The sequence below is a fragment of the Callithrix jacchus genome, chromosome 22 (assembly GCF_049354715.1).
Source record: "Callithrix jacchus isolate 240 chromosome 22, calJac240_pri, whole genome shotgun sequence".
Lineage (NCBI taxonomy): Eukaryota > Metazoa > Chordata > Mammalia > Primates > Cebidae > Callithrix > Callithrix jacchus.
Genome location: NC_133523.1, coordinates 32938636 through 32949163, shown reverse-complemented (window position 1 = coordinate 32949163; position 10528 = coordinate 32938636). Strand labels below are relative to the sequence as shown.

Sequence of the window (10528 nt, the reverse complement as noted above, 5' to 3'; positions counted from 1 at the left end):
AGGAAGGAAGGAAGGGAGGGGGGAGGGAGAAAGGGAGGGAGAGAGGGGAAGGAGGGAGGGAGGGAGGGAGGGAAGGAAGGAAGGAGGGAAGGAAGGAGAAAAGAAATGCTAAAGAAAATTCTTGAGAAAGGATAGATCATATTATATCTACACAAGAAATGAAGAGTCAGAATTAAAGTAAATGGAAGTAAAATAATTTTTTCCTACAGTTTCTCTGAAAATAGTAATATTATTTTAAAAAATTTTTTGAGATAGAGTCTTGCTCTGTAGCCAGGCTGGAGTGCAGTGATGCAATCTCAACTCACTGGAACCTCCACTTCCCACGTTCAATTCTCCTGCCCCAGTCTCCTAAGTATCTGGGATTACAGGCGCGTGCCACCATGTCCTGCTAATTTTGTATTTTTAGTAGACACAGGCCTGGGCAACAAAGCAAGACTCATCTCTACAAAAAGTAAAAAAACAATTAGCTAGGCATGGTGGCACGCACCTTTAGTCCCAGCTGCTCGGGAGGCTGAGGCAGGAGGATTGCTTGGGCCCAGGAGTTCGAGGCTGCAGTGAGGGCACCGGTGCACTTTAGCCTGGGCTACAAAGCAAAACACTACCTCAAAAAAAAAATTAAGTTTTGCTGACTTCTAAGACATAGTAAGAGGGTATGACGTACCCTCTCATCTCAATAATTTAAAGAAAATATTTAGAATGACAATTTTCAGACACTGAACAACAAGCAGACCATGATCCCCAATCGCAGAAACCACCAAGGTAAGTGCTATTATTTCTCCCAACTTAACATTTGGAATATTTTAAATCCATTATTCAGGGAGAGTTAACAGAAGCAGAGCCCAGTGTTCTTACTGCATTGAGACACAAACTTGGGGGTTTGTGGAAGCCGGGGTACGTGGAACAAAGCACTAGACAGGAACAACCTCCATGAAAAGATTGCTGGAGAGCTGTCAGGGAGTTCCCTTGAATCTTCAGCTGAAAGTACTGGTCAGTTAGCTCCTGTGTGAAAACACCCGAAGCTGTGGAAAAACCCACTTGAAATGAATAGAGGGAATGATTCTCATAGCTCGTGCAAGTCCAGGAATAGCAGGTGTTACCAATAGCCAAAATAGAAAAACCTCATAATGCACAAGACCTCGGGTACTCAGAAGGGTATTGTCTTAACAAAGAGGAAAAATTAGCTTTGGACTAATTAGCCTTGCTCTGGTCCTGTCTATCCAAACTGAAAAAAACCCATGAAAAGGAGCAAACTGATCACATACTGGAGGACATGAACAAAGTTCACGTACTTTCAAAACAAAGTTCAAAAATACTGGAAAATATACCAGAAGATCTGGCAAGGTAACATTTCAATGTTTAGCATCCAATCAAGTTACAAAGATGCGGAACACCAGGAAAACATGATACACAATGAGGAGTGTTGAAAATATAAACCAATGCTTTAATAAGGTATTTTTTAAATTTGCTCAACATTTAAAAAATATTATTTTTGTATATTGTTTCCACTTTGAAATATTTAAGATGCTTTCAAGTATCTGATCAAAATAACTTTTTTTTCTTTTTTATAGACAGGGTCTCACTCTGTTGCCCAGGATGCAGTACAGTGGCACCATCACAGCTCACTGCGACCTCAAACTCCTGGGATCAAGCAATCCTCCTGCCTTGGCCTACAGGGTAGCTGGGACTGCAGGCATACACCAGTACACCTGGCTAATTTATTTTTTTTTTTGTAGACACGGTGTCTCATTATGTTGCCAGTCTGTTCTTTAACTCCTGACCTTAAGCAATCCTCCTTCTTTGGCCTCCCAAAGGGCTGGAATTAAAGGCATGAGCCACCACACCCAGCCTATGATTTTTAATATATACCTAAAATTGCTCAATTAATTTTGCAAATAATTAAGTAGCTGACAATATTTAATTTGTTAAGTCCATAAGATTCTTTTTTATGTGAATAGAAGTATTCAGAATATTCCTATATAATAGAAAGTTTTGTAATAATGGAAACATTGTATACAGTAGTCTTCCTCCATCTGCAGGGGTTGTTTCAAGACCCCCTAGGGGATGCCTGAAACTAAGGATGGCACCAAATCCTCCGTATACTATTTTTTTACTATACATATGTACTTACGATAAAGTTTAATTTATAAATTAGACACAGCAAGAGATTAACAAGAAAACATTAGATAAAGGGGGGACTCTGTAAAGTCCCATACACATGGCTATTGAACACTTAATTGTGGCTAGTCCTACTAATGAACTCAATTTTATGTCTTATTAAATTTAAATTAATTTAAAATAGCCACATGTAGTTGGAGGCTAATGTATCTAACAGTGTAGATCTAGAGGAATGTTAATTGCTTAATATTTAATGCAATCAATGCTGATTATGTGACAAATTATAACTTTAACATGGGGAAATAAAACAATTAATAGATATTTACTCAGCCTCCATTAAAATTTTTCATATATTAAACAATCTATCAGGCCAGGTACAGTGGCTCATGCCTGTAATACCAGCACTTTGGGAGGCTGAGGTGGGTGGATCATGAGGTCAGGAGTTCAAGACCAGCCCAGCCAACAAGGTGAAACCCTGTCTTTACTAAAAATACAAAAATTAGCCAGGTGTGGTGGCACGTGCCTGTAGTCCCAACTATTTGGGAGGCTGAGGCAAGAGAACTGCTTGAACCCAGGAGGCAGAGGTTGCAGTGAGCCGAGACTTCACCACTGCACTCCAGCCTGGGCAATAGAGCAAGACTCTGTCTCAAAAGAAAAAAAAGAATCTATCATTCTCAAGAGGTCTGCTGGTAAGTATCCAAACATGTCTAAGCAGCAATGCATTTCATATTCTTGCCAAAGAGGTCTGAGCTCCAGCATTGTATTGCCAAGAACACATAATGCTTGATTTTCATTGAGGGGTTCATGTAGGGATGCTTCTTTTATGTGGGAGCCAGTGGTAATACCATGATGTGCGTGCTCAAAGGCATTGTGCCTGGGGCAGGTATTCAGCTCAGTTAATCTGATGCTTCCATATAAAGTAGAAATTCAAATAATAGAGTATCAGATGATTTTGGAAAAGTGGTTAACAATCCAACATCAAAACTGTAAAAAGGAAAACAAAATAAATAAAAAACAGGACCATATAGGTTTAAAGCCAAATGTTATCTAATCTTTAATAAACAAATAATGGCAATAACAAAAATTTTAAAATGTTATTAATTTTGAATGTTAATATATGAATGCTAATATTAATATCAATTTAATATTTATACAAAAATCCTGAAAAAAAATTCATAAGATAAATTGAGCAGCTTATCAAAACAATAATATATCACAACTGAGCATATTATATTTCAGAAATGGTTTTTAAACAAGAAATCAGTATGAATTATTAAAATAGAAAGGAGAATGATATATGAACAAAGCAAAAGATAAGATGGCATTTGAACAGAAAAAAGAAGTTAGCCCTAATTATAGAGCATACTTGCATATAACAAAGTACATATTAGTTGAATGGTAAAATATTGTACTTATTTCCATTAAACTGGTTAAACAACTAAGATACTGGCTATTACCCCAATACTTGACATAATCATATTTATTTTAATAAAAGTAAAGAAATGATTTAAAAAGAAAATTCATTTCCATTTATAGAAAATCTCACTGAATACATAGAAATCTCAGATGCTATTAAAAATATAAATAGATTACCAGGTTATGGTTAGACTGATACTGACAATGCCCAAATATAATAGTATGGGGGAAAACCATCAGTATCAGAAAAATCATAAATGTGCTTTAAAAAGTTACTCTCGGCCAGGCGTGGTGACTCACGCCTGTAATCCTAGCACTTTGGGAGGCTGAGGTAGGTGGATCACGAGGTCAAGAGATAGAGACCATTCTGGTCAACATGGTGAAACCCTGTCTCTACTAAAAATACAAAAAATTAGCTGGGCATGGTGGCACGTGCCTGTAATCCCAGCTACTCAGGAGGCTGAGGCAGGAGAATTGCCTGAACCCAGGAGGCAGAGGTTGCGGTGAGCCGAGATCGTGCCATTGTACTACAGCCTGGGTAACAAGAGTGAAACTCCGTCTCAAAAAATAAAAAATTAAATAAAAATAAATAAAAAGTTACTCTCCAGGAAAAGGGTATTATATATAAAATAACAACAGAGTCAAGACCTAGAGTATGCGTGTCTGTTCATAAATTAGCAGGCGGAGAAAATGGACAAAAGAAACAAACAGGAAAGTCACAGTATGATTGGCCAGTAAATACATATAAAAGATACTTCATTAGTTAGTTAAAAAAATAAATATATTTTTAGGTGGACATGGGGAATTACAGGATACTTTTATTTCCAGCTGACCAGACTAGAGATTATAAGAATAGAGGAGCATTTAAAAAAGATCCAAGTATATACATCAGCTATGACCACAATTATACAGTCTTGTTATTTACAAACTCCTCTGAAACAATGGCCTAAGTAGAGTTTTTAAAAATTATCTATAACCTAAAGACTGATCAGTATGAGAATTTAAAAACATTTAGGCCGGGCACAATGGCTCACCATAATCCCAGCATTTTAGGAGGCTGAGGCGGGAGGATCACCTGAGGTCAGGAGTTTGAGACCAGCCTGACCAACATGGATAAATCCCATCTCTACTAAAAATACAAAAAGATTTAGCCAGGCATGGTGGCACAGCCCTGTAATCCCAGCTACTCGGGAGGCTGAACCTGGGAGGCAGAGGTTGCAGTGAGCCAACTGCACTCCAGCCTGGGCAACAAGAGTGAAACTATGTCTCAAAAACAAAACGAAATAATTTAGGTTTTTCATTTAATAATAAAGTAAAAGGACTGAGTACAGAAAAAGGTAGTTTCTTGCCTATCATCATGTGAGCTGACTACATTCCCTCAGGGATTAATCACGTGACAGACAGCTGAAATTCCAGTTTGAGGTCATTCCTTTAGGTTTTGGCAGCATTTCAGTTTATGGTTTCATGTCCCAAATGTGGTTTGTGTGTGTTTTTTGTTTTTTTTTTTTTTGAGATGGAGTCTTGCTCTGTTGCCCAGGCTGAAATGGAGTGGCAAAACCTTGGCTCACTGCAGCCTCCACTTCCAGGTTCAAGTGATTCTCCTGCCTCAGCCTCTGCAGCAGCTGGGCTTAAAGGCATGCGCCACCATGCCCAGCGAATTCTTGTATTTTTAATAGAGATGGGGTTTCACCATGTTGGCCAGACTGGTCTCAAACTTCTTTCTTTCTTTCTTTCTTTTTTTTTTTTTTTGAGATGGAGTTTCGCTTTTGTTGCCCAGCTGGAGTGCAATGGCGCCATCTCGGCTCACTGCAACCTCTGCCTCCCGGATTCAAGCGATTCTTGTGCCTCAGCCTCCCGAGTAGCTGGGAATACAGACATGTGCCACCACGCCCAGCTAATTTTCTATTTCTAGTAGAGATGGGGTTTCTCCATGTTGGTCAGGCCGGTCTCGAACTCCTGACCTCAGGTGATCTCCCTGCCCTGGCCTTCCAAAGTGCTGAGATTTCAGGCGTGAGCTGCAGCACACAGCCCTAAGTCTTAGTAGGTAATATTAATAGAAATGGAAGTTCCGAGGTAATTCTTAGATGCATTGTGTTATGACGGCGCATGCCTGTAGTACCAGATACTTGGAAGGCTGAGGCAGGAGAATTGCTTGAACCTAAGAGGTGGAGGTTGCAGTGAGCTGAGATGCGCCACTACACTCCAGCCTGGCAACAGAGCAAAACTCCATTTCCAAAAGGAAAAAAAAAAAAAAAGCAAAAGCATGAAAAAGTGGATATTATCTAGAGAAAAAGAGTAAGTTAAAAAAAAATCTCAAATGCAATGAGTTAACCAAGACTGGATACTGATTAGAAAATAAATAGCTATAAAAAATCTTTGGGTATATATTTGAAGACACTATAGAAATTATTATGTTTTTCCAATATTATTATAGTATCACAGTTATCCATAAAATCTGCATATATTTCAAAACCAAGTGCCATGATAGCTACAACTTACTGTCAAATGATACAGAAATAACCCATACATAGGCAGCTATAAAGAGCTGAAATAAGGTAAAGCAAATAACATGAATGTAAACATATATGGCGTGTACTAAAGAATTCTTTCAATTTGTCTATATGTTAAAATATACATTTCAAATTTAGAAAAAACCTCCAAGAGAATAATTTACTTCTTGATAGCCCATTATTAATTCCTACTTTATCTTAAATTGTCAACAGAGAATATTAATTGTTGGCTATTATCAAAATCTTGGCCAGGCACAGTGGCTCATGCCTGTAATCCCAATAATTTGGGAAGCCGAGGCAGAAGGACTGCTTGAGCCCGGGGTTCGAGACCAGCCTAGGCAACATACTGAGACCCCCCCATCTCTACAAAAAATGAAAAAAGCAAAAGCAAAACAAAACAAGATGTGCAAAAATCTCTTTTTGTTTGAGATGAAATATTGCTCTGTCACTTAAGCTGGAGTGTAGTGGTGCGATCTTGGCTCACTGCAACCTCTGCCTCCCGGGTTCAAGTGATTCTCGTGTCTCAGCCCCGAGTAGCTGGGATTACAGATGTGTGCCACCATGACTGGCTAATTTTTGTATTTTTAGTAAAGACAGGGTTTCACCATGTTGCCCAGCCTGGTTTTGAACCTCTGACTTTAGGTGATCCGCCCGCCTTGGCCTCCCAAAGTGCTGGGATTACAGGTGTGAGCCACTGTGCCCAGCCAAAATCTTTATACACATAAAAATAACATTCTTAATTTCCACAATTACATAAAATTTAATAACAGATGAGTGGCTTTAATAAGCTGTTCTAAATTAAGTACACCATTTGAATCTTTCCTAAAAATTAATTATCAGCAACACAAATAATGATGACATCTATAATAGCTCATATTTATTTATTTGTTTATTTTTTGAGATGGGGTGTTGCTTTGTCACCCACACTGGAGTGCAAATGGCTAGATGATGGTTGATGCTGCAGTGAGCCATATGCACTCTAGCCTGGGTGCGATCTCAGCTCACTGCAACCTCTGCTTCCTGGGTTCAAGAGATTCTCCTGCCTCAGCCTCCTGAGTAGCTGGGACTACAGGCATGTGCCACCATACCCGGCTAATTTTCTGATTTTTAGTAGACACAGGATTTCACCATGTTAGCCAGGATAGTCTGGATCTCCTGATCTCATGATCCACCCGACTTGGCCTCCCAAAGTGCTGGGGTTACAGGTGTGAGCCATTGCGCCCAGCCAATAGCTCCTATTTATTGAGCGTATGGCTATACGCCAAATAATCTTCCCAGGTTTTGACTAACACAATTTGGGCAACATCCCCATAATAGGACTATCATGTAATTTTTTTTTCTTTTTAAACAGGGCCTAAAAAAGCCAGGCTGGTGTGCAATGGTTACTCACAGGCACCATCATAGAGCACTGTAGCCTCATACTCCTTGCCTCAAGCAATCCTCCCACCTCAGCCTCCCGAGTAGCTGGGAATACAGGTGTGCATCACCATGCCTGGCTTTCATGTAGGCTCTTGATTACACTTTGCAAATAGTTCCCATGGATGACAGATATCTTGGCCAATGACACACAGGTAGTTATGTGGCAGTGATGATAGGTAAGGCATGTGCTATGGCTAAAAACACTATTGCATATGTGCCATTAACAAGTTAGTGTATTAGTACTAATTTTTTGAGACTTTAACAATGATTGAGTGGTGTCTGCAAATGTTTTGCTCTTTCTCTCTTTAGTCTATGGCCATACCACCCTGAATGTGCCCGATCTTGTCTGATATTTCTCTCTTTAAAAGGTAAAATTGGGCTAAGCGCCGTGGTTCACACCCATAATCTCAGCACTTTGGGAGCTCTGCGGGAGGACTGCTTGAGCCTAGGAGTTTGAGACATGCCCAGGCAGCTTGGTGAGGCCCCATCTCTACAAAAAAATTTAAAAATTAGCTGGGCATGGTGATGCACACCTGTAGTCCCAGCTACTCAAGAAGCTGAAGCAGGAGGATCACTGAAGCCCAGGAGGTTGATGCTGCAGTGAGCCATATGCACTCTAGCCTGGGTGACAGTAAGATGTCCTACCTCAAAAAAAAAAAAAAAAAGGTAAAATTTAATTCCTCTCTTATTGAATGTAGGCCAGACTTAGTGATTTGCTGCTAATAAATAGAATGTGGCAAAACTAACTTCCAAAGGGAGATTATAAAAAGAATCATATCTGAGAAAAGCCAAATGTCACATCATAAGCACACTCAAGCAGCTTATGGACAAGGCTCCATGGGAAAAGAAACAACTTGCCAGTATAAACTTATCAGCCACATAACTAAGCCATATTTGAAAGCATATCCTCCAAGTGTAGTCAAACCTTTAAATAAGTGCAACCTCTTGAGATACTTGGAGCCAGAATTGTCTAGCTTAGCTGCTCCCAAATTTCTGACTCACAGAAACTGTGAGAAAAATACACTTTTATTGGCATTTTAAGCCACTAATTTTTCAAGTTCTTTGGAATGTGGCATCAGATAAGAAATATATTTCAGTACCTAGACAAGGGATGCTATTGAAACAAAAAGCTAAAAATGTCAGAGCGGCATTGGGACCACAAACTGGGTGGAAATTGGAAGGGCCTCAAAAATACTATTAGCAGAAACCTGTATATTTTTGAAGAGTCTCCTAGTGAGGGCTTAAAGAAAACTGAAAAATGTTACTGGAGACCAGGGGGAAAGGGATTCTTGTTATGTAATAGAAAGTTAGCAACATTGCTGCATGTGGTAACTGTGAAAAGTACAAAATACCTAAAGAACTGTGTAATGGGGCCAAGCTCATGCTAAAATCCCAGTACTTTGGGAGGTCAAGGTAGGAAGAGGAAGAGTTTTGAGACCAGCTCAGGCAAGATAGGGAGACCTCATCTCTACCAAAAAAAAAAAAAAAAAAAGAATTAGCTAGGTGTAGCTGTGCACACATCTGTAGTCCTAGATACTCATGCAGCTGAGGCAGGTAGATCACTTGAACCCAGGAGTTCAAGGCTGTAGTGAGCTATGATCACACCACTGCACTCCAACCTGGGTGACAAAGCAAGATTGTGTCTCTAAGAAACAAAAACAAACAAACAACAACGTCAACAAAAATGAGTGATTTAGCTTAGGAGACTTCCAAGCAGAATATTGAAGGTGCCTCCTGGCTTCTTCTTGTTTAAAATGCAAGAAATGAGATAAGCTAGAAAAAGACTGTTAAACAAAAGTGAACCCAGGACTTGGTTTTGGAAACTCCCAGCCTCTCCAGAAAGCAAATGATGCTAAACTTCAGAAATGGTCTCTGGACAAAGATAAAATCCAGAGCACTGTTAGGGAAACATAGTGTATAGGTAAGCTGAGGGTGTGTGTTCATATTGATCTTCTGAAAAGCAAAAAACAAGATCAGATCGGAAAGAAGGAAGGGGCTAAGAATGAAAATAGGTCCAGGGAAAGTAGTGAAAGCCTCAGGCCATGGTACAAGACTGATAACTCTGAAGGAGAGGGATGAAGCAAGATTGGTAGAAAAACTGAAAACACAGGGTGGTATGAAGACAGTTTAAGCCTGGCTGATGGGAAACTGATTCACAGTTCCCCAGCTGAAGGGTCTGAATTTCATAAGAATCGACTAGCGTGAATACTTCTGTTATAGTCAGAAAAGTGACTGGGGGCAGCCCATGGGAAACATGGCTCAACATTAACAAAATGATTATTTCAGAGAGGGAGCAGTGGGGGGACTTCACAGCAGGTTATCTGTTCGCCAAAGAAACCCTTGGTTTAGACCCCAGAAATGTCTAATGTGAGAATTAAGAGAATCACCATTCAATGAAATTTCTGTAAAACGTTCTGTCAGCAGCCTCTGCAGAAGCCCAAGGTAGAGGAAGCTTGATTTGCGTGAGAGTGAATGAACAAGTGAGCATGAGCATCAGGGGAAAGTGATCCTTAAGACTCAGTTCATTAGAAGCAAGTGACTAGGTTCAGCTCACATGCAAAGAGAGGGGAATTTGAGTTCAGGTTTTTTTAAGTTTTGTGTTTGTTTTCGAGATGAAGTCTCACTCTGTTGCCGAGGCTGAAGAGCAGTGGTGCAATCTCGGCTCACTGCAGCCTCTGCCTCCCAAGTTCAACGGATTCCCCTGCCTCAGCCTCCCTAGTAACTGGAACTACAGCCATGTGCCATCATGCCTGGCTAGTTTCTGATTTTGTATTTTTAGTAGAGATGGGGCTTCACCATGTTAGTCAGGCTGGTCTTGAACTACCTCAAGTGATCCGCCTGCCTCATTCTCCCAAAGTGCTGAGATTGTAGGCGTGAGCCATCATGTCTGGCCAGACTTCAAGTTTGAAGGGTGGAGTTTCAAAGAATTTGAGGGCATATTTTTGAAACACTATGATTGGCACTCTGAGTACAAACTGCTTATATTTCTATGACATGCAAAATATGTTCATATTATATTTTGCATAGGAGCCCCCCAAATTGCTTGAGCCCATAAATTCAAGGCTACA

The 10528-nt window shown here is 40.0% G+C and overlaps 1 protein-coding gene across 1 annotated transcript in view; it reads right to left on the bottom strand.

Annotated features, from left to right (window-relative positions):
- Window positions 1–10528, bottom strand: part of LOC144580729 (uncharacterized) — a 52551-nt gene that overhangs the window by 2753 nt on the left and 39270 nt on the right. The window lies entirely within an intron of this gene.